This window comes from Euprymna scolopes, chromosome 3, assembly GCF_053919585.1.
Source record: "Euprymna scolopes isolate OS-2025 chromosome 3, ASM5391958v1, whole genome shotgun sequence".
Taxonomy (NCBI): Eukaryota; Metazoa; Mollusca; class Cephalopoda; order Sepiida; family Sepiolidae; genus Euprymna; species Euprymna scolopes.
Window position 1 is genome coordinate 53,660,098 of NC_136484.1, and position 26,858 is coordinate 53,686,955.

The 26,858-nt window shown below is 33.2% G+C and overlaps 2 protein-coding genes and 1 pseudogene across 10 annotated transcripts in view; 1 reads left to right on the plus strand and 2 right to left on the minus strand.

Annotated features, from left to right (window-relative positions):
* LOC145255396 (beta-1,3-galactosyltransferase 1-like) overlaps window positions 1-26,858 on the minus strand; it is a 468,791-nt gene that overhangs the window by 210,644 nt on the left and 231,289 nt on the right. Inside the window, exons 1-2 of one of the 9 annotated variants that reach the window (XM_080113951.1) lie at window positions 25,758-26,156; window positions 20,616-20,705 (exon numbers count right to left, since the gene is read on the minus strand). The exons of 2 other annotated variants lie outside the window; for them this stretch is intronic. The gene's annotated coding sequence lies outside the window, so the exon portion shown is untranslated. Of the gene's footprint in view, window positions 1-14,520; window positions 14,544-18,119; window positions 18,563-20,615; window positions 20,706-25,757; window positions 26,161-26,858 lie in introns of those variants that run through there. 6 more of the 9 variants (XM_080113956.1, XM_080113949.1, XM_080113952.1 and 3 more) reach the window with 6 other exon arrangements.
* The window catches only part of LOC145255364 (ATP-dependent DNA helicase Pif1-like), a 92,384-nt gene that overhangs the window by 37,694 nt on the left and 27,832 nt on the right, over window positions 1-26,858 (minus strand). The window lies entirely within an intron of this gene.
* Window positions 3,895-4,013, plus strand: LOC145265582 (5S ribosomal RNA; annotated as a pseudogene).

Sequence of the window (26,858 nt, forward strand, 5' to 3'; positions counted from 1 at the left end):
TATAAAAATATATATTATAAAAATATATATTATAAAAATATATATTATAAAAATATATATTATAAAAATATATATTATAAAAATATATATTATAAAAATATATATTATAAAAATATATATTATAAAAATATATATTATAAAAATATATATTATAAAAATATATATTATAAAAATATATATTATAAAAATATATATTATAAAATAATATATTATAAAATAATATATTATAAAATAATATATTATAAAATAATATATTATAAAAATAATATATATTATAAAAATAATATATATTATAAAAATATATATTATAAAAATAATATATATTATAAAAATAATATATATTATAAAAATAATATATATTATAAAAATAATATATATTATAAAAATAATATATATTATAAAAAAAATATATATTATAAAAATATATATTATAAAAATATTATAAAAATATATATTATAAAAATATATATTATAAAAATATATATTATAAAAATAATATATATTATAAAAATAATATATATTATAAAAATAATATATATTATAAAAATAATATATATTATAAAAATAATATATAATAAAAATAATATATAATAAAAATAATATATATAATAAAAATAATATATGTAATAAAAATAATATATGTAATAAAAATATGTAATAAAAATATGTAATAAAAATATGTAATAAAAATATGTAATAAAAATATGTAATAAAAATATGTAATAAAAATATGTAATAAAAATATGTAATAAAAATATGTAATAAAAATATGTAATAAAAATATGTAATAAAAATATGTAATAAAAATATGTAATAAAAATATGTAATAAAAATATGTAATAAAAATATGTAATAAAAATATGTAATAAAAATATGTAATAAAAATATGTAATAAAAATATGTAATAAAAATATGTAATAAAAATATGTAATAAAAATATGTAATAAAAATATGTAATAAAAATATGTAATAAAAATATGTAATAAAAATATGTAATAAAAATATGTAATAAAAATATGTAATAAAAATATGTAATAAAAATATATAATAAAAATATGTAATAAAAATATGTAATAAAAATATGTAATAAAAATATGTAATAAAAATATGTAATAAAAATATGTAATAAAAATATGTAATAAAAATATGTAATAAAAATATGTAATAAAAATTATATGTAATAAAAATTATATGTAATAAAAATTATATGTAATAAAAATTATATGTAATAAAAATTATATGTAATAAAAATTATGTAATAAAAATTATATGTAATAAAAATTATATGTAATAAAAATTATATGTAATAAAAATTATATGTAATAAAAATTATATGTAATAAAAATTATATGTAATAAAAATTATATGTAATAAAAATTATATGTAATAAAAATTATATGTAATAAAAATTATATGTAATAAAAATTATATGTAATAAAAATTATATGTAATAAAAATTATATGTAATAAAAATTATATGTAATAAAAATTATATGTAATAAAAATTATATGTAATAAAAATTATATGTAATAAAAATTATATGTAATAAAAATTATATGTAATAAAAATTATATGTAATAAAAATTATATGTAATAAAAATTATATGTAATAAAATTATATGTAATAAAATTATATGTAATAAAATTATATGTAATAAAATTATATGTAATAAAATTATATGTAATAAAATTATATGTAATAAAATTATATGTAATAAAATTATATGTAATAAAAATAACTACCTAAAACATCGTAACCAATGAAGTTTGCTAACTAATGAATATACAAGAGACTGGCAAAAAAAAAATCCACCCAATTTAATCACATTAATCCCCAATGCAAAACGTTTCCTTTCATTTATGGGATTTAATTTTCAATATTCCAAGGCAGCATATGTCATATTGAAAAACTGATATTTTAATAGACTTTCTTTATTGGATTATCTTTCAAGAACTATAAATATTTTCTTACACGCACAAATGCAGGTGACGTAATGTGTGAAATAAATGAAATTAAAAACTTCGGGGAACGCTGGATATATTACAGCTAGTGAAATTACACGAAAAAAAAAAAAAAAAAAACAAACAAACAAACAAAACAACAAAAAAATGCTCATCGATAATGAAATACCATAACGATAAAGAAACAAAGCTGTCGGAATTAATTAGAAATAAAAACAATCGGCGTTTGGACAAATGAGAAATATAGGAATATCGATTGAGAATGTAGTCGCTATGTGAAAGCCGTGATGTTGCAAACAGAATCAACCACGTGTGCTTATTAAAATGCAGTGCGTGTTTTGTATTATACAGCAAATTGGCCCTTTGATACTGTAATGGCGAATAATAGTTCGTTTCTTATGTATGGATGTTCGATCCGTTCTTTGAATACTGTTTTATGTATTCCTCCCGTTTATTATAAATAATTGTCATCGGGGTCTGGTAGTTATAGATTCGATTCAGCATTCTCATTGAATATGCTTATTTAAGCATTGAATACCAGCATACGGAGTTAAGGATGGGTGACTGGGTTCGAATCCCCGACTGGCTGTAATTATTTCATACACTGCTGAGAACGGAAGTTCGAAGTACATGCATCTGTAGGCTTAAAACTTATCCGTCTGACCGTTCCACTTATTCTCGGAAACTACTAGGTCCATCTGGCAAAAACGTTTTATGGATCTTTGTTATAAAGTGTAGCAGACTAAGTGTTATAGTATCCGTTCGATGCAGTTAGGAACTTATATCGATTAGTATTGAATGCAAAAATTAATCATAATACAACCATAAATTTGTCATTTTAAGTCCACGGGTTATATATCCGTATATTTGTGTTTCCTTTTTGAAAAGGAAATATTTTTACTTGTTAAAGTGTTTAATATTTTAATAATTTTCTCTCATACACACAATTGCCCAGGACTGAATGAGGATCAGCTAATGCTCCACACTTGCCAAAGACGCTGGGAAAATGGTGGGCTCCTACTGCCCCAGAAGATATTACTGATGCAATTCAGTATCTGTATAAAAGCCAAGTACGTCCAAGAATGGAGTACTGCTACCACATCTGGGCAGGAGCTACGAAAAACAGCCTATCTAGCCTTGACAAAGTACAAAATAGACTTCGTGGCTTAGTGGGGGATGCCCTTTTCTCTTCCCTGCAACCTCTCTCCCACAGAAGAGACGTTGCGAGCCTGCCTTTGTTTTATCGTTATTTCCATGGTAAGTGCTCGTCCGATCTCCAACCCCTGCCCCCCCCCTCACCAATCTTTCACGAAAAACACCCGTCTAGCTGAAACCACTGTCAGTAATTTTCCCCAATCTTTATCTGTGCCTAAATCAAAACGTAGATTTCATGAACAAAGCTTCTTTCTTAGAAGTGCACGCCTGTAGAACTCTTCCGTTTGCCTGTTTCCCATCTGACTACAACTTGGAGGTCTTCAAGTCCAATATAAACAAATTTCTGATGAATCGCCCCCCCCTTAAGACACTTTATCAAATCTCCAATACTAACGATTGCTACGATACTATCCCATTGATTACTGTACACGCAATAACCCTTATCCCCGAGGTGCTTCCGGCTCTTGATAAGTGGTGACCTACATGTAAAAAAAAAAAAAATAGAAAACTTCCAATATTTTTGTCATCGAAATCTGAACTTATCCATTTTTCTTCAATCAAACCGAACCGATTGGTTACCTGCTCTAGTCGGGGACCACTGCGGTCAATGGAGACGAAACTTTACTTGTCTCCTCGCAGGGACTTAGTCCATGATACAGTGCAATGCAGACTACAATGTATATAACTTACTGTTGATTTTTATAACATTTTATATAATGACTTGAATTAAAGTTTAAAATGCAAAAGTCAAATATTATGGTTCAATTGTGCTCTAGATATACGGCATAATCACGTTGACACACCGGTTCCCGTCAGATCACCGAAGTTAAGCAACGTTGAGCCTGGTCATTACTAAAATGGGTGACCAATTTGGGAAGTCCAGGTGCTGTATGTAGGAGGATGTTGACACCTCCCAGCAAAAAGTTGCAAAAACCTAACGTCATCTCCCTTAACGGGGGTATACATGCGACTGAGGGCCACTTGTGAATTTCATACTCCTTTAAACTTCCTCCTTCGGAGGAAGCCGATTAAACCCTCAATAGGGTTGGTGCTATCTGTACACACACTTGTGCTCTAGACAATCTTTCATACAATCTATTCAATGGTCATTATGACATGCGTCGAGACCTATTATTCACTTTTGCACCGGAAAGTGGTGTACGCTGACACCACAAGAACAGATCACCGATTACGATTTAACTGGGACCGCCTTTTCAATCAGGATCCTCGGACCTTGGAAAATACTTCCAAGAAAGATAGCAAATTTATCAACAGCGCAGCATTTCAAGGTAAAATTGAACCAGTGCTGGGCTACTGTATCCTTTTGTGTGTAAACTGCTACCGCCCTTTCTCCTACATGGCCACTAAAGCATGCTTTTTTTTTGCCAAATAAAATAGATATGGCGTAATTTTTTTATGAAAGTAGTCAGCACATTCTATTATTAGTCTATCTTATTTAGGTCTGGTAAGAACACAATGGTAGTTCTTGAATACATTCCTTACAGTGTGAAAATACAAATGTAAACGTGTCTATCACGGATACACATTAGCCGTGTTCATAGAAGTTGTACAATCAATCCAGTGAACTTACAAAGTTATGGAGTTGAATATGAATAATAGATACTTCATGTACAAATATTTTACTGAATTCTTAAAATGAAGACGGATAACTTGCATTATTCGGACTACAGTTTTCATATTGAATGTTATTTTCCCAACATTTCGGCTAATGTAACGCCCGACCTTCAGGTAAAGTTTAAAGGTTAAATACTTAAAATACAATCGTGAATTACTCCAAACTTCTACTCGATCATTCCTGACGGAATGAGAGCATACTTCCCGCGTATTTAAATAAAGGGCACCGTCCGAAATTCCGTCCAGATTCCCCCGAGTTCGACAAGAGATATCTGAAGAAAGTCGGAGGTTACATCGGTCGAAGCGTTATGAAAATAACACTCAAGATGAGAACTAGTTTGAATTGAAATAATTCTGCTATAAAAGTACTTTCATATTCCAGCCTACAAAATATTTGGTGTATGATATGAATACTTCATAATTATTGCATTTGTGAATTTTTGCTTCGTATGATGAAAAATTTTGTGCATTTTGATAGGGAGTGACTACATGTATTAAGTTTGCTCTACATCTCGAGAGCATTAGCTAGATTTTGTAATGCAATATCGTTATTTCATAGGCCTTAACATGGTATTAATCATTTTTAATTGCACCTTTTGTAGGTTTTCGTTATAAATCAATAGAAACATTAAATGGTGAAAATCGAAAGTCACACGCCTGTATTGCAGCCATTGGTAATTAGAGCCGAGGAACTAGCTAATACACTGTAGTTGTAGCTTCAATTAACTGTTTATACATGATCGTGGCAGACTACATTTAGTTCGTTGTTTGGAACCTAATTCTGATAAAAAAAGAAAGTTCGATAATAGAATCTAAAACGTTTAAAATTATCTCGTCTGGTGTCAGGATGATTCAAGTACATTCAACACGTAAGCAGATCAGGTAAATAACTGACCACGGATTCTTCCGAACTCGTGATTGTGAGAGTGATACAATAAAGTGAGCATTATCATAAAATGACATACGTCGAGGCCTATTATTCACTTTTGCACCGGAAAGTGGTGTACGCTGACACCACAAGAACAGATCACCGATTACGATTTAACTGGGACCGCTTTTTCAATCAGGATTCTCGGACCTGGGAAAATACTTCCAAGAAAGATAGTAAATTTAAGCTAATGTAACTTATTTAAAATCTATGACAAATATATTTCGGAGCCAAACTCCATCCTCAGTATGTTTTCTTTCTTTTTCTCCTTTCTTGCCGTATTGTAAAGTTGGAGAAAGAAAAATCTGTAAAGAGCCGCGCGTTGTATCTCAGCGGTTGTATTTTGAAATGATGGAACAGTGCGTAGGCAACGCGAGAATAACGTCAAGGGTGCGAGTTCCATATAGAAACGTCGAATAAAATAAAATACGCATCAAGTGCACTTGAAAGCCAACTCACAACATAATATTAATATTTGTTTATTTCCTAACATTACGTTGTGATTTGGCTTTCAAGCGCACTTGATGTGTATTTTATAAAAATCAACGTTTCTATATGGAACTCGCAAACCTTGAAGAAATGTTTTAGAGTTTATATTTAAAACTTAAATACATTGATGGCGCCAGCGTCTCAACCTAGTGGTTTCTTTAGAGCCTAATGCTCTAGCAGAATGTTGTGGAAATTAAAGACATTTTAAAACTGGCAATGTGCCCTCTCCCCTCTCTGTATATAGATTATAGTTATCTAAACAAATTCGGCTTTTGAACGGTCAGATAAGCGAGTAGTTAACTCAACAGGAATAAGTAATCCATCTTTGTAAGGACAGTTTAGTTTTATATTCCTAGCTTTTTTTTTTATTCAAATGATATTATCTACGCAAACACGCTTGTCCACCAACAAAAGCTTTTTACACTGCTAGTAAAACTGATAAGCTTTGTTTATGATTTCGTCCCATGAAACCTTAGTATTTGTGTAATACTGCTCAATAACAAGTAGAGCTATATTGCAATATGTTTATATACACATTTTAGCTACATGTGTGCCGATATGTTTCGGTTATGAACTTGAGGCTGGGTCAACAGGGATGAAGATAAAAATTTCTTAGCTGTTTATCTGGACTGTAGAACCTGCATGGTAGTAAGATACGTTTAAAGATAAAAGTATAATTCATGCAGATGACCTATTCATTATAGAGGCAAGGTCAGTTCTCACCGTTATGCCAACTGAAGACGCCTCACCATTTTCTTAAAAAATGACTTTTATAAGTGTTCGGTTATGCTGAAAAAAAATACCGCAAGGAAAACTAGCGCAGAAAAATGTTTGAGATATAACTACCTGTATTTTGTTACGTAATTTCTAGTAGTTTTATTTGGCCGCCATCTTTGTTTTAATGACATGAGCATGCGCAAGTGCATTGCAGTGAGCAGACGGTTTGTGTAGTTAACGCAATTCCGAAAGCCGTTCTTAACATGGGGAGGTGGGGGTTATTCTGAAAGGAATGGCGTCGAATAAATGTTTGCATGTCGTAGACTTAACTGCACACATCGCATGCTCACTATCCCATTTCATTGAAACAAAGATGGCGGCCAATTCAAACTACTAGAAATTACGATGCATAATACAGGTATTTATATCTCGAAGACTGTTGGTCTGCGCAAATTTTCTCTGCGATATTAGTGTTCAGCATAGTCGAAAGTCTCTAAAAGTTGGCGATTTATCGAAAAATGTTAAGGCGTCTTCAGTTGGCGTAACGGTGAATTTTGACCTAGAGGCAATTCTCTAACAATTATATATTGGACCTAATATATGGTAGATAGATCAAAACTAAAAAATATGACTTGGGTGCCATCAGCTAGAACCGAAACCAAAACATACAACTCTCCACCCTCATACGATCATGCATATATTTCACTTATTCCTTCTAAGACAAGATGCAAGCAAAGTTCAGAACAATATATATACATTAGTAAAAAAATTTTTAAGTGTAAAAATTTACACAATATATAACTGAATAGAGTTAATATCTGCGTACTTATAAACTGGCGTTCTCAAATTATAAAAATTATGGAAATTTAGATTTTATCGTATGTTTCACTTCCGGATACGAAACACGTAGGTATTAAATTCACATACTTACATTACTTGAAAACCAATTTGTCTGAAGATAAACGAAGACAGCAAAACTGGCACGCAACGACATGCTTAATATTCTCTCAGATCTCGTCTAAACGTTTTAAATTTTCATGGATAATTGAATCGGAAATGGCTTGAAAGAGATCCACAGCTCTTATGATTCGCTTCTCAGCTCTATGTAAAATTTAGTGATTGTGTCGATAGGTGATCTTTTAAACCAACGCATTTCAGATGAAAACATTACATACCAACGTCTCATGTCGAAATTAGTATAAATTTAAAAAATTACGAAAAATGATCCATTAGATGTACTAGATACAATTAAAAAATTTAAATACACAATTCCGTTCTGTTTAAAAATTGCGGATCCTCGACTTAAGTAAATGTCAAGGGTTATCGCCCTTGTTTGCCATATTGAATTAACACATCTCTTCCACGCTAAAAACATGATATAACTAGAATTCGATAAATTCTATTTTTACTTGGAAGTATATTTTTACCGGACCATTTTTCTGTAATTTATAATTCGATAGGACACAAGTACGCAATATTTCCACCTGAAATGCGTAGATTTAGAAGATCAATTTATACAAATACTTAAAATTATGTTTCTGAAGTATGGAGACATACACGTTAGGATTGGATGAGCCAATGGATTGAAGTTAAGCGTTAAGCCACATTTCATAAATAATTATAAAGGGTCCTGCCATCAATAAAATTAGAAGTTTACAACGAAAAAAATAAAATAAAAAGATTTTGCTAAGCGTATAAGAGAAACAAAATCAGTGTTCGAAGTAGCAGTGGCACAGAATGTTGGTTTACGTATCGACTCGATTGGACAAACTCGAGAATCAGCAATTTCTTTAGACCAATTGTGTCTGGGGTTAACTTACCTAGTACATGAATATTCGCTTCCAAATCTTACGTGTTATACAAACATCCAAACGCTTTTCGTTTTATTCTAGATAACACAGGAGTACTCAATTCCTATGACATTTTCAATAAAATTTGTCTATACAGACTAGCAGGCAGTCCGGCATTGTCCAGTCGTAAAATACTAGATATACTTTAATTCGTGTAGATTTCGCAATAATTTTGTACCTCAAAGTATAACCCTTACGATTTTATTAATTGTAAGCAATCAAAAAAAAAAAAAAAAGTATAGTAAAAATTTGACCACATTTAAAAAAGTAAATTAACTATCAACGTCCTTTAAAATGTCCGGACTATTTTTTATTTTTACTTTTCTCTGTTGATTCTGATAGGAAGTTAGTCCTGTGCAGTTCTAGGAAGTCTAACCTCTCAAGCTTTGCCTTCGATCTTTAAGAGATCGTTTATTGCTAATCGCTGGAGGCGCCTCTACCGAGAAAACCGATGGGAAAGACATTGTGGGTCAGAGTGCCTCTTCTAGGTGCGGGGAGCGTTGACCTTTCCATCCCACTTTCCGACCCTTGTGTCACATTTCTGAGAAAAATATTTATATTTTATTGCAATCAAAGTTTAAAATGACATTCGTTGAATTATCTCCCAACCCAAATATTTTCGTACAAGAAATTAAAAGGAAGTTTTTTTTAGGGAGGAACTGAGTCAAGAGATGACACAAATTACAATGTAAACTTCTGGGCAACACCGGGCATGGACAGCTAGCAATAAATCAAATAGCTACAGAAACCAAGCAAAAAGGCTGCTCACCGATAAAGAAAACACGACGATAAATAAAACGAGACAAAAGCTGTCGAAATTAATTTGAAATTAAAGCAAGACATAATAATCAGCGTTCGGGTAAAGATAGCAATATCGATCGAGAGAAGCTAATCGCTATGGAAACGACGCAAATGCTAAAGCCATGACGTCGAGAACAGACGGAATAAACCACGTGTGCTGATTGAAATCTACGAGTGCGTTTTGTTGTATTTTAAGGCAAATCGAACCTATCATATGTCCGAAAAATACTTCATTCGCAGTGTGTGTGGATGTTACCTATTCAGTGTCCATTGTATGTTGGTGACTACAAATACTTGTCAATGCATTTCTTTCCCTGATCACGCGACTACTTTTAATGAAAATTGAAGTATGCATGGTCTCCAGTAAGTGCACAGTGAACGAGGCATTAAAAAAAAAAAAAAAAAAAAAAAAAAAAAGAAATGGCTAAGTTGAGCATTGTCCCCCCCCCCTTTAGCCCTAAAAGTACCCAGTGGACGTCAAATCCTGGTGAAAATGAAGAAACGGTGCAGTTTTAGGTACTAACATGTAAATGAGTTCTGCACCATAAAAAAAAGGACTCCGTCAATCATTTGCACCTCCGCCCTATTTAGCCACAAAAGTCTCAAGGCCTTAACATATTTAAATTTGAGTTCAGCACTATGCAAAACTGCTAAATAGATATACAGAAAATTTTGGACAAATATGGTAAATAGTCCCCAAAATGGAGTGTTTTTATTAGCCCTAAAAGAGCCTCTGCGGCATACCCAAGTGTTATCGCGAAATATAGACAAACAAAATTATATAGAAATCAATTAGTTACAACTTTTCAGAAAGTTATAAAACTCAAGACATCGATTCTTTTAATGAGCACAAAAAAGTGTCAATTTTTGTCATTTTAATTCTAAAGGCACCCCTGGGGGTGGGTGGGGAAGTAATCGTTTTTCCGGAAATCCGTTCTGTTACTATTTTACTCCTATCATGTTTAATGTTTGTGCAACATTAAAAAAAAAAATTCCAAGGCGTAGTTATTGAGAAAAGTGCGGAAAGACGAACGAACAAGGGTGAATTTACAGGTTCACCCTCCTTTCGTAGGGGGACCAACAAAAGTACTAACAATTTAATTGTTTTTTCAATTTTATTATAATCAAGTATACGCATTTGAAAATTTAAAGGCTTTCGAGAACACTTTCAGTCTTAAAACATGCACCGCATATTTTCGTAAAGTCTTTTCCACAACTACGATATTTTTCATAAATGCCATTTTAATTTAAGTAGTGTGCCGATACTGTGAAAACGGCTGCATACATTTCATTGCTTTTTAGCTTCTAGAGCTTAAGTTACCTTATATAAATCGTTACCTTGTTCAATGTTATGACATTATAAGCTGCTACGTAGTCTGTTGGCGAACAAATACGTGCATGAAAAACATCGAACCAAAACATGTAGCCCTCCAGCCTTGTCCATTACTGTTTGAGCTAAATCCATACGCATATAACTTGGATGATTACTTTTGCAATTTTAACAAAAGGGCTACAATAATATCAGGGTGTGTCCATTTAGGCTGAACATCCACAGAATACCAACATCAATATATTACAAATGAAAAAGACTGCCGTGAAATTTCCACAGGTCCCGCTAATTATATATATATATGTGTGTGTGTGTGAAACAAACCCAGTTACATGTTCAACGTTTCGTTTAATTCGAGACTTCCTCTGGAACAAAAAGAAACGTTGAACATATATATATCCGTCTATGTCTGTATAAAACTTTCGACAGAGGCGAGAGATTTTCACAATATGGGTGTAGTGTTTGTTCACACACACACACACACACACACACACACACACACACACACACACACACACACACGTCGTTGACTGGGTTCAAAAACAGCCCACAGAAAATTAATTTATGAAAGTATGATAGGTTATGAAAAGGAAGGGTTGTAAAGCTTCGAATTTGGGGGTATCAAAACCAAAGCAAAATATGATGAAAGTAAAAATAAAATAGATAAACCCCATAATTTATTATACCATACCTGTTCACACTGAAACACTTATTAGAATATTCTGTGGATCTATATTAAAATAACCTTGTTAAACTTTGACATATTTCCATTCCATGGAGGGCAGGCGCGAACGAACACCCCCATAATTTTATTATACCATATTTCTTCAAACTGAAACATTATCAAAGTATACTTACGCAGATAGATATGAAAAGTCTTTAAAGTTTGTGCCTATTTCCATTCTATGGAAGCCAGGCGCGAACCCAGATCCCACAATTTTATTATACTATCCCTATTTAAGTTAAAACATAAATATCAAAGTATTATGTACATCTATATCAAAAACACTTGTACACGTTTTTTTAACGAACGCACACCCCACAATTTTAATAAACCACCGTTCTGCCAGATCAAAATACTCATTCCTGTGTCTCGATACATCTATCATATGTAATCAGTTTTTTTTTAAATAGTCAACCATATAGGAACCTATTCGTGACCACACACACAGCTTTATATTATAGATATAAATAAACTTAGTTTCAAAACTAAGTGAGCCAGAATAAAATTAACTTTCCTTCCGTTTAATAGTTGTCATGGCTCTTGAGTGTTCAATATTCAAGAACTTGTAATAAATAATCTACAACATCTATTCTATAAGCAAAAAAAAAAAAAAAAAAAAAAAAAAATTGATCGACCATTCATTCAAAATATAAACACAAATCCGTTAACATTGTCTTTTAGGATCAAGTATGTAATTTGAGCAAAACAATTTCAAATTCATTTTTATACTTTAATAACAATTCAGCCCGGCTTTACTCGGGCCCTATGTACTGTTCATAACTTGCCCTACGTGTGAATACACTTTATGTAACATTTTAAATGTTTAGACCAAAATTTGTCTGAGTAATTTCGTAGATACAGCAGAGATCAACATTTAAAAAACTTTGACCCCAATTTTGACTCCTTAACATTTATTATTTTGGTCTCGAATCAAAATACAAAGTTTTACCCATGTCCAACTTACATCTATAATTTCGAGTCTTTAGACCCAAGATTGGTAGAATTTCCAAATGTAAACTCAACTTTAACCTCTTGGCAGCCAAATTTTCGCCTCAAAACTGATTAAAATGCTTGCCGCATGTCTGAATACCCGTTATGTATAAATTTCAAATGCTTAGACCCCAAAATGGCAGAGTAGTTTGCTAGACATCGCAGAGATCAAATTTGGAACTTTGACCTCTTGGCAGCTCAAATTTTCGACCCAAACCGATTAAAAAGCTTGCCCTGTCTCTGAATACCCTTTACGTAAAATTTCAAATCTTTAGACCAGAAATTGGCCGAGTAATTTGGTAGAGACCGCAGAGGTCAATTTTTTAAATTTTGACCCCTTAGCATTTTTTTTTTGGGGGGGGGCTCAAATCAAATGGAGTTTTATCCATGTCCAAGTAACCTACATTTAAAATTTCAAGTGTTTAGACCCAAAATTGGCGGAGGAGTTTGGTAGAGTTTTCAAAGGTCAAATCGTTGAACTTTGACAACCAAATTTCTGGCCGAAAACCGATTAAAAAAGCTTTTTCTAAATCTAACAAAAATTGACAAAGTTATTTGGTAGGGAAATGTACAGACAGACATTTTCACTTTTATAGATCTAGATTTTACTAAAGTCTTATGGGGTATAAGGAGTTCAATAGAATAAACTTTCATGGACACGAGACGTAAACTCAGTGTTTTTTGTAGCCACCGTCAATAGAGTTTATACGTAAACTCACATTTCTGGGTATAGTTTTCAGATATATACTGTTAGTAGCAGCGCAGTGAAGGTTATATTTACGTAGCCACTCTTACCTCGACAAACGTCCCAATCAGCAGTTTCTTTTAGTTAAGCAGAAAAAAGACCCCCAAACCTTTTCATCTTTCAGAGACAATACATGCGTACATCATATCCTGCCTACCTACTTCCTGAGAATGAAGAGAAAGAATGACCTTTTCGACAAGTATACACGGGATTTCACGGACTACTAAATACCAACATATGCACCGTTAACCGAACACTCGCATACAAATTAATACATAAACTCACTAACAAAACAGGTACGTTAATACACATTCTTATCCAATTTACACATGTAAACACACACGGCGCAACCCGAAACAAACATATGTACTCAAGTTTTTAATTTAAAATAAAAATCTTGTAATAACGATTCTTGGCAAATGATGTTTTGTACTCTATGAATTCTTCCGTGGTATTAGGTTTCCAATGAAAAAAAAAAAAAATTAAATTAAAAGCATGCAGGTTCCCCTCCAGAAGTGAGAAATTTATTTCACCATGACTAATGTTTGTGCAAAATTGAAAAATCCAAGGCGTCGTTATTGAGAAAAGTGCGAACAAACAAACGAAAGTGAATTAGGTCTAATCCCTTTGACGGGGGATATAATTACTCTTGTATGAATAGGCCGTCATTTCTTTCATATCAGGTAGGTGTAAAAAGTTTTTACCGATTTAAAAGTTACTCTTCAAAATGAAAAACGGTTTTTGAAAATATAACAACGACCTTTGCTATTACTCCCATCTGTCAATGAGTTTATAAATGCCTCGCTGGTGAAATTCTTTAGATTTGGATGTGAAATACGAATCTAACTGTTCAATCTCCTGTTCGTGATGGTAACCTAAGACTATCTAAATGGTTTTGTAATCCTCGAAATAAGCGATAATTTGAGAGCTTGGCCAGGAGAATATGCAGGATGGGCAAGAGCCGCCAACCATGTTCTCCTAGATCATTGATTAGTAGTGTTGTAAAAGAAAAAAAAAAAAAAAAAAACGAGCATTACGATAGAAGCGGGCTCCCTTTCTGTTGAATAAAGGCCATTTCGGGCCAACATGGGTAAAAATATTGTAGAAAAATATGAATGCTTTAATGATCTGAAAAATCTTATAAATTAATTGTGATAATATGCATAAAATAGTTTCAAATTTCCCCTACAAACCTAAAAACTTGGTTTGGTTGCGTTGTACGGCATATCAACCCTTTTCGGGTTATTTAATGCTGAATCCAGTTATTTTGGAAATAGTATTCATGTTGCATCCTGTTATTTTGTAGAAGGTTTTTATTCTTCAAGCTTTTTGTATCTTCATTTGGTTTGGTTGTTTTATAGTGGATTTTAACGTTTTTGTTCCCTGACTTACAGAACATAACTTTTGCAATGGGAGAGGGAAAAGGGTTACAGTACTAATGTTTTGTACATTTTAAGTTAGGAAACCAGTCAGGAAGTGCAGAGATAGAAAGAAATGGAAAGGTGCGAAAGGTGGGTTGTTTTTGTTTTCGCAGAACGTAAAGTTCTGCAAGAAGTAGAAAAACAAAAAAACAATGTTAGGTTAATTTCGTCTCAGGAAGCCAATATTTCCAGACAGCCTAAACTGGTAGCACCAGGGAAAACTTTTACACCGACAATTTGCTAGTATGTAATTTTATTGCCCGAGAAATTGTTGCTAATGGGGACGGAGTAACGGAAACACTTACACAATATCCCAGGAAATAAACAGCTGTAATAATGACAGACGTATAAAGTTTTATTGAACTATCGAGTTATAAGGCTGTTTTAGCGAAAGTGCAAAACAGTTGAAAGACCGCCATTATGGCCAAAAGTTATTTAGAAACCAATTAAAAGATAGGAGCCTTTGTTAATTATTTTTTATAATTATTTTATTCAGGTAACCAACCTTAATACAGGGTGGAACGAAAAAATGTCGCCCCTAAAGAAAACACTAGGGCTTTATTTTAAAATCTATTGAAAAAAAAAAATCAATTCACGTAAATTGAGTATGCAGTAGAGCTAACATCTATTCAATGTAGTTGCCGTTAGCCTCAATCACTGCCTCACAACCGGTTCAAACGTAGAGCACACCTTTTTCACGACGTATGATCAAACGTAGTCCAGCGGGTTCAGGTTGGGGAGGAGAAGGGTACAAAGTCGTAGCACACCTGTGTCTCTTTGGACTTGTAGGCCGGCGCCAAGTCTTGCTGCCGCACCCAGAGTCTGCCAGCGACCACAACACTTCAGCACATCCAGGTACACCTTGGTGTTTACTTTCAAGCAGACTTCAAAGATGAGAGATGGCATGATCTGGCCCTCGCTTGAAACCACACCAAAGACCATAACCGTAGCCGGAAACTTTTCGTCACCCTGAACACGTGACTTTAATTAGTGGCAATTCAGCGATGCATTTTGAGGGCGTTGGCAATGGGCCCATTGTCATAACTTGGATCGATAGAGAGCATGAGTTGTATAGCGGCACATCTAAGAAACAGTAAAAAAAGCAGTTTTTGTGGAACGTTGTTATTTTAGATTAGAATATCTTACTTTTCCAAAACTGAAGACAATTTTTTTTAAAAATTAAAAATTTTTTTTTTCGCTTTCACCTCCAACAAGGAATATTGCCGCTTAGAACGCAATTTGGGATCGTGTATCACAAGACAGAGTTGAACCGCGAGATATCTGTTCACATTACATTTAAATGTCAACATATTAGGAAGCAGGAAACAAGGAGGGAATTCCAAAATGTAGCATTCAGAGGGAAGAAACTACTAGAGTAAAAGTCTTTCTAGCATCTATGGATCTCAAATTTTGAGTCTGTAGACTTAAAATTGACAGATATTGCGTAGGGAAATGTACAGACACACACACGTTCACTTTTATAGATATAGATTGATTAACCACTTGTCACTAAGACAATATCCCAAATTTGGCATAAAGGCGTATTCAAATTTTGTTAGTGTCAACCTGAAATTAGTAAGAAAAACAAAACTCGTCTAAGTCAAAGATACGTTCTTAGTAATCAGTCAAACAGAATTTAGGCGATTTGAGTTGGGCGATTATTTTCAGTTCGGACGAGGTTGACCGCATTTCTGGGAGTCCACACGAGACTTCTTTTTGAGGTGTTAGTTTTTTGCTAATCGTCTAAGGTGTCTACTGGGGAATGCATGCGGGGCTGCTCATGCATTTTTACATGCCAGTGCTCTTATCGATTTTAATTTCCATCTTCTGATCTTATTTTCTCGCGATAGGATGGGGTAAATACTCACCCTAATAGATACTTATGGCTCAAAACTAGGGGACACCATTTAAAATAATGTGTCAAGCAACATCCAAAGTGGATAGACTTATATTTAATTTAAAAAAAAAAATGGACACTTGTCCAAAACATCCCCAGTTAAACGAATTTTTCGTTAACACAAAATTGAAGTGCTCCTACACCCCACACAAAAATAAGAGACCTTTGGATACGATTTGTGCTTATCCAGAATTTAAAAAAAAAATTGAAAAGCTATGATTTACATACCATAGGAAAATATTTTACAAAGAAAATCATGTAAATTGATCAAGCAGTTTTAATTGTAAGTAAAAAGAAAATTTTATGGCTCGTAGTTATGAGCGACGATTTTTGTGACGCCATCCTGAAAACCGTCTGATGTAACACGTGAGATAACTCCTAATAACTAAAACTTGCGAAATTTTAAAGCTTTTAACAGAGGAAGGGTATTGGAAAAACTAAAATTTGCTTTAAAACGATACTCTATAAAAAAATAAAGCTACTAGATACATTTTCGTGACTTAGATCACATGCAGATTTAAGTACGTGTACACACACACACACACACACACACACACACACACACACACACACACGTTTTGAATGAATTCAATTATTTACGAAAGTACATTTTTCGTAAAATGCGAGTTGGGAATAATTTTCCCTTTAACCAATTTGGTACCCCAACATGGGGAGCGGCACATATATTTTTTATTTCTTTCACCCACAAACAAGTGATATTACCGTATGAAATATAAGGGACTACTATTTGGATTCATTTCTTTCCGTCATATGTGATAGCATCATATAGATGTTCTTTTTATATAGTGGGGATGTTTTGGACAAGTGTCCATTTTTTTTAAAATTAAATATAAAATTTAGATGGAATTGGCAAACACGGTTCAATAACTTTACGAATAGTTAATTCATATTATATGGACCACTATTCATGTTATTTTCACGTTTCGACCGATGTAACTTTCAACCTTCTTGACCTCACCCCGTTCGATGAACCAAGTGCAATAAAGATTCAAACAACTGCACTTAAAAGGACTCTCGGTTGGAATATATGAGATAGCGGGTGAATGTTTAGCATTTAATAGGATGCCCCATCCCCAGATTGAACAAACTGATAAAAAATTAAGTTTTTATGTTTAACTCTTGGATCTATACAGAATTTCTAACATAGCCCCTTTAATTTAGTGAGGCAGGTTTTTCTCGTTTCGTCAACTATGGAAGGAGTTGTGGCGCAGTCTCCTGGACTCATGTATTTTAACAACTTTGAAAAGAACAGTGATAATTCATATAAAACAAATTAAATTGCTGCATGGGGGGGGGGGGATGAAGTCACTAGTTAACAAGTGTCAACCTAACCACGGGGTTTTAGAAATGAAAATACATGAACAGTTTTACAGCAAAATAGTCTCTGAAAGACCAAAGTTAAAAATTAAACTCATGAAAAAAAAAAAAGTTTGCGCGTAATGTGCGAATTTACCTTCTTGGTGACAGAGTCGTCAGTGGAAAATAGCAACAGGCTTAATGTTTCAGCTTGTGGCTTCTGGCGTAGGCTTTGTTGGCGCTGTGAACTGAAGCATACCACAGATGTCACCCGAAACAGACTGCTTTCAGTTTACCAAGTCTTTTTTAAAGACGTTTAGTTTGTCACAGGATTGTTATTTTGAGAGTTTAAAACCATTTTCATTGGTTGAAAATATTGAGTTAACACGTTCCTATGAAAATCAAACTAACGTGCCTTTTGAAGGTAAGAGGAAAGCATATTAAAACGAATCTGAGAAAGAGTAGCAATCAGAGCCATTTGCGTTTTAGCGTGCGTTGGAATCACTAAAAATTCGACGCTGGCAACCATTAAAGCAGAAAGAAAGCCGGACTAACGAACAAAGGAAAAGATAGCTTAGATCAACTCAGTAAGTTTCCCATGTCCGTTCGTCTCGCATATTAATTTCTAAGCTACCCCAAGTTAAAAAATATTCATAGTTATTTACTGTATTGAGGATTGAAAATTCAATTGTCAGATGATTCATTAAAATACAATTTTAATCAGTTTCACCACGAAAATAAAATTTAGTCCGAATAATCCAAATGTGTAAAAATAAAAACGAGGCCCGGCATATAAGTAGATTCTTTGATGTGACAGGGGCGCGTTCGAAATGAATGCTTCTGTTTAAAGCACAATTAAACCATTATACCTAACTTTTTGTATTTTAAGCTTTAATTTAAGTCATTTATAAAAATGAAAATGAACAGTAAGTTCTCTACAGTGCAATGTAGACTTGTGGACTAAGTCACTGCTGGGAGGCATACGAAGCTTCCCAACCCCACCCCGGTGCACCGCGATGGGTCCCCAACTAAAACAGGCAATCGATCGATTTGATTGAAAAAATAGACTATTTCGCCGTTTTTGATGATAAAAATATGGGAGTGTGAAATATTCGTTAATCATTCGATCCCGAGCAATGTCAGGTCTCCCTGCTACTTTTCTTATATAGGTTTGACGATTGTAAATATCGGTCCTTGTACAATTTAGTCAAGACATTAAAAAATGAATATCGAAAAGAGGTTCGAAAAGAGGTTATATTGTACGTATTCGTTATGGAACGAAGTTCTTCGAAAAAAAAAAATCACTTAATTTCATCAAGTAGTTTTTATTTTACAGTGAAAAAACAATTTGTTATGATACCGAACAAAAGGTTCGATTTTTAGGAAGAAAAGCTAGTGATAAAGATGGAGAGGGAGTGCCGGCGTTTTTACTGGAATAATCTCCCAGTGGAGTGTTCAAATTTCATAATGGCTGACTTCAACGCGCTCTCATAAAAACGTTTTTCTGTTGTAAAATAAAAACTATTTGATCAAATTACATGAATTTTTTTTCGGAGATCTTCAGTCCAAAACGAATACGTACAATATAACCTTTTTTTTTTTTTTCGATATTTTCATTTTTGAAGGTCTTGATTAAACTGTACAAGTACCCAAATATCTATCAGCTCGGTAAACAGTTAATATTTTCTTGCTACTTTCAATGTGCATCGTTCAACGTTAACGCCGACAAGTTCCAGGAACAAAAGCTGCACCTCTTGTTTATTTAAAACAATTTGGAGCGACGTATTAAAACAAAATAGTAAAATTGCATACTTGCTGATTGAGAGGCATGTTATTGTGGTAGAAATTGTCACGCATCCAGGATAGAGTTTTTTTTTAGCAGGGGGTCACCACTTATCAAGGCCCGGAGGCCACTCAGGGATAAGGGTTATTGCGTGTACAGTAATCAATGAGATAGTATTGTAGTAATCATTAGTATTGGAGATTTGATAGAGTGTTTTAAGGGGGCGGTTTGTCAGGAATTTGTTTATGTTGGATTTGAAGACATCCAAGTTGTAATCAGGTGGGAAACAGGCGAACGGAAGAGAGTTCCCCAATCGTGCACTTCTGAGAAAGAAGCTCTGCTCAGGGAATATACGTTTGGATTTAGGCACAGATAAAGAGTGGGGAAAATTATTGACAGTAGTTTCAGCCAGACGGGTGTTTCTCGTGAAAGATTGGCGAGGGGAGACGAGATTGGAGCTCAGATGAGCATTTGCCATGGAAATAACGATAAAACAAAGACAGGCTCGCAACGTTCTATGGGAGAGAGGCTGCAGGGAAGAGAAAAGGGCATCCCAACATTACCTTCATGAAATAAAAAAAATTAAAAATGCGATGGTTGACCACCTTTAAGAAGCTGGGTATTTGTCGAATGTATTTTGGAGTTAATTTAGAAACCTATTTAACAGGGGGGAGGAAAGGGCGTTTTGTAATTTATGTACTTTAACCTAACAATTTAATCCCAAATTCTTAAAGGTAAGTCTTCCAGTGGTCGAACAGTGCACTTTAAGAAAAAAAAAAAGTTTTCGTGTTGTCACTCCCAGATTTTTTCCTTCACCGGCCAATAAATATTAAAATAACCAAAAACCAAACAATTTAATTATCGACCGACCTGAAGACTTTGAACGTGCCGAAACTTTAGTTAAAAGAAAAAAGGGAAAAGGTTGGTCTGTCGCTTAACTGTTGTGAGGTGGGGTCGAACCTGCAAAAAATTGGTAAAATAAAGATTACTACTCCTAAGTCAGGTTTGTGCCCGAGCTAACTGCTTTTTTTTTTTTTTAACGCAATATTCCTGTTAGAAGAAAATGACATTTTTAAATATTAAACTAAAATTGCGCATCCGTTCTAACAAATCAATATAGCGTCCGAGGTTCATGAGAATGACGTAGCCAATATTTTAGCGTTTGTTGAAACTTTAATGAATTAGTATATTAATCAAATTTATTTTATATGAATAAAATACTAATTAGACAATCGTAACAAGCAAATAAAAGTACTGTTCAGCTCGGTATGTTTATTGGACGACTAAGTAAATACACCAAGGATCACTAAAAAACTAAGCGTAAAGTTTAAGACAGTATTTTGTAAAAGTGTAGAATAATAAACACCGCCTCAACACCACCATCGTCCCCTCCCCTGAAAACTGTAAAAGGGTTTGTATTACTGTACACAGATTCGAAAAAGTTGTCAAAAAACAAATATATAACAAATGTTATCAATGGCAAGATAAGTTACTTTTCTACCAAACTGGATATAATTCTCGTGTTTTTATTCAATTTAACATGTTTATTTAGCTCGAAAAACATGCAGTGTTTACCGATGTATTGGAAAATTCCAAATGGCGCCCGACTATCTCTTAAACACGGTAAGTTCGGGAAAAGGTGTTATAAATAATAAACTAGACAAAATACTATTAAAAAAAAAAAACACCGAATATATGTCAACCTATGTCACGGTAATATATATTGAGCGAATTTCTAACAGTATTTTGTCTAGTTTATTATTTATAACACCTTTTCCCGAACTTACCGTGTTTAAGAGATAGTCGGGCGCCATTTGGAATTTTCCAATACATCGGTAAACACTGCATGTTTTTCGAGCTAAATAAACATGTTACATTGAATAAAAACACGAGAATTATATCCAGTTTGGTAGAAAAGTAACTTATCTTGCCTTTGATAACATTTATTTGTTATATATTTGTTTTTTGACAACTTTTTCGAATCTATATGTACAGTAATACAAATCCCAGTAAAATCTCCTAAAAAATGTTAAATAGTATTCTAAAGGGTAAATGCCGGCGCGTTACATACGGAAAAACTGTTAATTAAACTGCAGAAGCACATGTTAAACCACACGTTCTATAATTGACCCCCCCAAAAAAAAAGGACGAAAAACAAATGTTTTTGTAAACCGCTCGTGAAACTTTAAAACGCATTAAAAACTACGTAAAAAAAAAAAAAAAAAAAAAAAAAAAAACTTTTAAAATTTTGTTTTAGACAACATTTTGTAATTTTAAATTATCTGGCAATGAAAAAAATTTTGGAAATTTTTCTGAAAAACAAAAACAATATATATATATATATATATATATATATATATATATATATATATATATATATATCTATAGGAGACGACTAATATTAACCAGAACGGGTCTGATTCATGGCACAAATCAGAAACGGCAGAAGTAGTTTACGCTTTGAAAGCGGTACAAAAAAAAAAAGAAAAAAAAGTTAATCCGTTTTGAAGAAAAATATTCTTCGCACGAATGGAAGGATAATTAGGCCAAACTTAAATTTGGGGAGGCGAGTCGTTTCATTTAATATCAGTACTAAACGACGGTTCAGTTTTTGGTTCGGCCATTTCCGGCCTATTCCGCAAATCGCAGTCCGAAACATTTGGGTCGATAGGGGGGGTCCTTTCCAGTTTTTTTTTTTTTAAGTAAACAACTATGCGGAATAGTTATCTTGTTCTCTCCAAGGAGAATAGAATGATAGTGAAAAGAACGACCTTTTGTTTTCATCCACCTGAAAGGAGTGGGAAATGTACAACGCACACTTCAAATACAATGTGCTTTCTCAGGTGAAAGAGAAACCGCATTTTTCAGTGTCAGTTTTATCAATCTGTACCCGATATAGTAAATATACACACACTGTACGTTTGACATTTATCACAAAAATAAAACTCCGTTTGAAATGTAACCAAACTAGAGCATTTAATTCAAGTGACTTATTAAGAATCACTGAAAAAAAAAAAAAAAATCGGTACTTATGCAGACCGTAATGAAATAGCGTTATTGATTAGAAGCTTATTCTTAATACGTAATGGTGAGGTCTAACAAAAATGTATTGTAAAAATTATTTAACTGAGTGGGGAACCGGGGTTCGTATTCAATAATTACGAATAAAGGTACGGAATAGCTAAAACCTTCCTTCCAATAAAAATGGAGGGCGTGGGTGTTTATTCAGATTGGCATGTATGGCGGCAATTATAAAAATACAAAAAGTTCTGCATGATGTACATAAAGATGCCGGGTTTGTATTACTGTACACAGATTCGAAAAAGTTGTCAAAAACAAATATATAACAAATGTTATCAAAGGCAAGATAAGTTACTTTTCTACCTAACTGGATATATTTTTCGGTTTTTATTGAATGTAACATGTTTATTCAGCTCGAAAAGCATACAGTGTTTACCGATGTATTGGAAAATTCCAAATGGCACCCGACACTCTCTAACACGGTAAGTTCAGGAAAAGATGTTATAAATAATAAACTAGACAAAATACTGTTAGAAATTCGCTCATTATATGTTACCGTGACATAAGTTGACATATTCGGTGTTTAAATAGTATTTTATCTAGTTTATTATTTATAACACCCTTTTGCCAAACTTACCATATTAAAGAGAGTGTCGGGCGCCATTTGGAATTTTCCAATACATCGGTAAACACTGCATGTTTTTCGAGCTGAATAAACATGTTACATTGAATAAAAACCAAAAAAGTGTATCCAGTTTGGTAGAAAAGTAACTGATCTTGCCTTTGATAATATTTATTTCTAATATATTTGTTTTGACAACTTTTTCGAATCTATGTGTACAGTAATACAAACCCAAGATGCCATTCCAAAAATTACGTAAGTCGATCAAGTAGTTTTATTTAAACTTAAAAAAAAATAAGCCAATTTACGAGTTTTTACTAAATTACATTAGACGTAAGACAGTTTTCACCTCGACACGGCTTTTATTTCATCGGATTTAATCATGGCTGACGAAAACACGGCTCACTAAGTCGTAAAATTTGATTTGCTTGAATAAACTACTTGATCAAATTACGTGATTGTTGGAATCGTTCTGTGACCTACGTACAGACATTTCTGTATTTACTTTTAATTGCCATAAATGCTAATTTGAATAAGAACCAACATGGGGTTCAAAGATTATGGAAAAACATTAACACGGCGTAATTGGGTTTTAACTATTCTTTCCTACCTAACACTATTGAAGGAAACGTTAAATTATTTTTAGTAAGAAAATAAAAACGAATGTCTTTAGTAAATTTTGCAAATATTTACGACAGAATTTCGAATTTTCACGAAATAATTGGTGCTGGACATTCCATTGTCAGTACTATACGGATATCTATTTAGTTCGAAATAGATTCAAGCATTTGAACTTTACATATGGAAGTAATTTACAGTTAAAGAGCAATCATCAAGTATTAATGATAATTCGTAGCAAACTGGATAAAGGTTTTCCACGAGAAACCCGGAAAAAATCTGACAGGAGTAATTCTAATAAACTATTTGTGCACTAAAACCAAATTAAAAGTATGGAACTTTGGATGCCCCCCCCCGTCCTATCCAATACTACTTCAAACACAGAAGTAGGTAGTTCTATTGGAGGGGACCCACATCGGCCCGAAAGTTTGCGATTGCGATTTTCAGTACGGACCGAAAATTGCCAAGCCGTCGTCAGTAAATTATTAGAGGCTAGATGAAACATTGAGGTACTTGTGCGTCCATGTTACTGCGCTGAAATAGCTTATTTAGAAACCCAGTCTTAATATGGGGAGGGTAGGTGGTGGTTTGTAACTAGTCTGTATTTTCAGAATTAAAAAAAAAATTCTGAAACTCATTTTTATTCCCCAAGGTTAATTTACCGATCGTTTTTGTGTTATTCTCTTCAAATTTATAAGCGAAGCAACTTTTAGAAGTTGATACTTTTATTCTAGGGTCTGCCTCCTAGGGGTTTTCGCAGCTTTCAAATGCTTCGGCCATTTCCGGTTAGTTTAGTAAGTAACCTTAAAGAGTTCCACCACTACTTGAAACATCAATAAAAGAACAACGTTAAAGATCAGTCATTTGGGCTATTAAATATAAGTATAACTTAAATTCGAATACTATTTCAAATACAATTTGGAAGTTTTTTTTGTTATTCGGTAGATGCTGTGATTTTATAATGCTGGGGCATTTTATTTATTTATACTATAAACAAAACGGAAGTGTTTTTAAAAAATAAAAAATACTCTACCTAGCCGGATGAGTTTTGTTTTAAATTTTAAAACATTCAGTTAAAAAAAAAAAAAAAAAAAAATAGTGCAGAGTGTTATGCGAGTACAAGAAAACCGGCCGACATGTGCGGGTCACATCTTCGAAGTCTGGGTAATCGCTCAAATTTTTTGAAAACCCACCCAATAAATGTTACTGTAACATTTTTCTTGCTACTACTTAACTTTTTTTTCGGATTGAATAAATACTTTAAAATAAGTTAAAACATTAAAAAAAACTTAACTACGTAAGTAGAAGAGTAATCTATCCTGCCTTTCATAACATTTGTATATATATTTTTTTTTGATACTCATGCAGAGAGTGGTCCGTGCTGAAATAACGTTATTATTTAAAAAGCCATTCTTAACATGGGGAGGGGAAGGTGTTTTGTACCTATTCTGTACTTTAACCTTACAATTAAATAATAAATTTTAGATAAAGTGGAAATACGATTTAAAAAAATAGCGCGGATCACTCTGCATTAGCACAAACACATATATATATATATATATATATATATATATATATATATATATCCTATATTCATACAATAAATTACAGATGAATAAAATGCCCATTTTCGAAACCAATCAGGAAGTTTCATCGAATAAAATAATAAATAAACACCGCATCACCATTGACACTTCGCCGAAACTAAAAGATCACACATTGTAAAAGATAGAAAATAAATCCCCACTCACCTTTCATCAACATGACTTATAAGTATTCCCATAGAAGTAGTTTCTCATAATATTAAGTGACTGAATTATATAATCATGTCTTGCTGTGGGGTGAACGGGCTTACAGCAAAACGTATCGATACTAACGTCGACGGAAATAGTTCGGACAGTTGTGTTACGACGTTAAGTCGAGTTCATTCTACAGGTGGGCTTCTTCTTTTTTTATTTTGTGGTGGGGGTGGGCAATATTTGATAATATTGTATCTTACACCAACGCAACCACTGCTTTTCTCTCGGCGTCTCGGCCACTGACAGTTGTGTATCAACAACCTGCTACCCCCTCCTCCTGAGTTGCCTTTAAGTCTTGTTCATTTCCAACCCAATCACTCTTGCTTAAAGTCGCTGTTATACATGACCAGTTACTGTTGTTGTTAATATTTTTTTGTATGTTTTTTTTTCCCCCTACCTGACATTTTTGTCAAGATAAAGAGGAAGGGAGATAGTTGAACTCTACCGTGGGCAAATGTGGCCAATCCCCCCCCTTCTAACTCGCGCGCATGTACATACAACTAACTATGTTATCCCAGGTAGCCAGACTCTTTTAATTTCCTTCCATTTTTTGTTATTTCTTTCTATATACGACCCTGAAAGTTTGATAAAAAGAATTTTGGAAAAAGTTATCCTTTTGGGGGTGTTGCGCATTTCCTGTGTAAAAGAAGAAGACCCCCCCCCCCCAAAAAAAAGCAAAAAAACTACTGCTCTTTTGTGGGGAGACAAAGAAATAATGGCATAAGAGCAGACGTTCTTGGCCTTTGGGCCAAGATCAAAGAGTAATCCTTCACGACTGAGAAAATTTTTATTTGTGTTCGTTTTCTCTGTGTTAAAAAAACCTGTCTAACTATGTCCGTGGGGGGGGCATGGTAAATAGGAACTATTTATTAACCCAATGTAGAGCGCCTCTTTTAGGGGAGCTGAATATTACTAAGAATTAAAACGGAACACGTGTTTAACTCTGGTCTCATGGGGAGGAAAGTAAATCGTGGATATTTGGGAAAGAGTCAGGTTAGAAGTAAAGAAATTGCAGTAGAACCCCAGGAGACAGTGGACGTAGGATACGTGTTT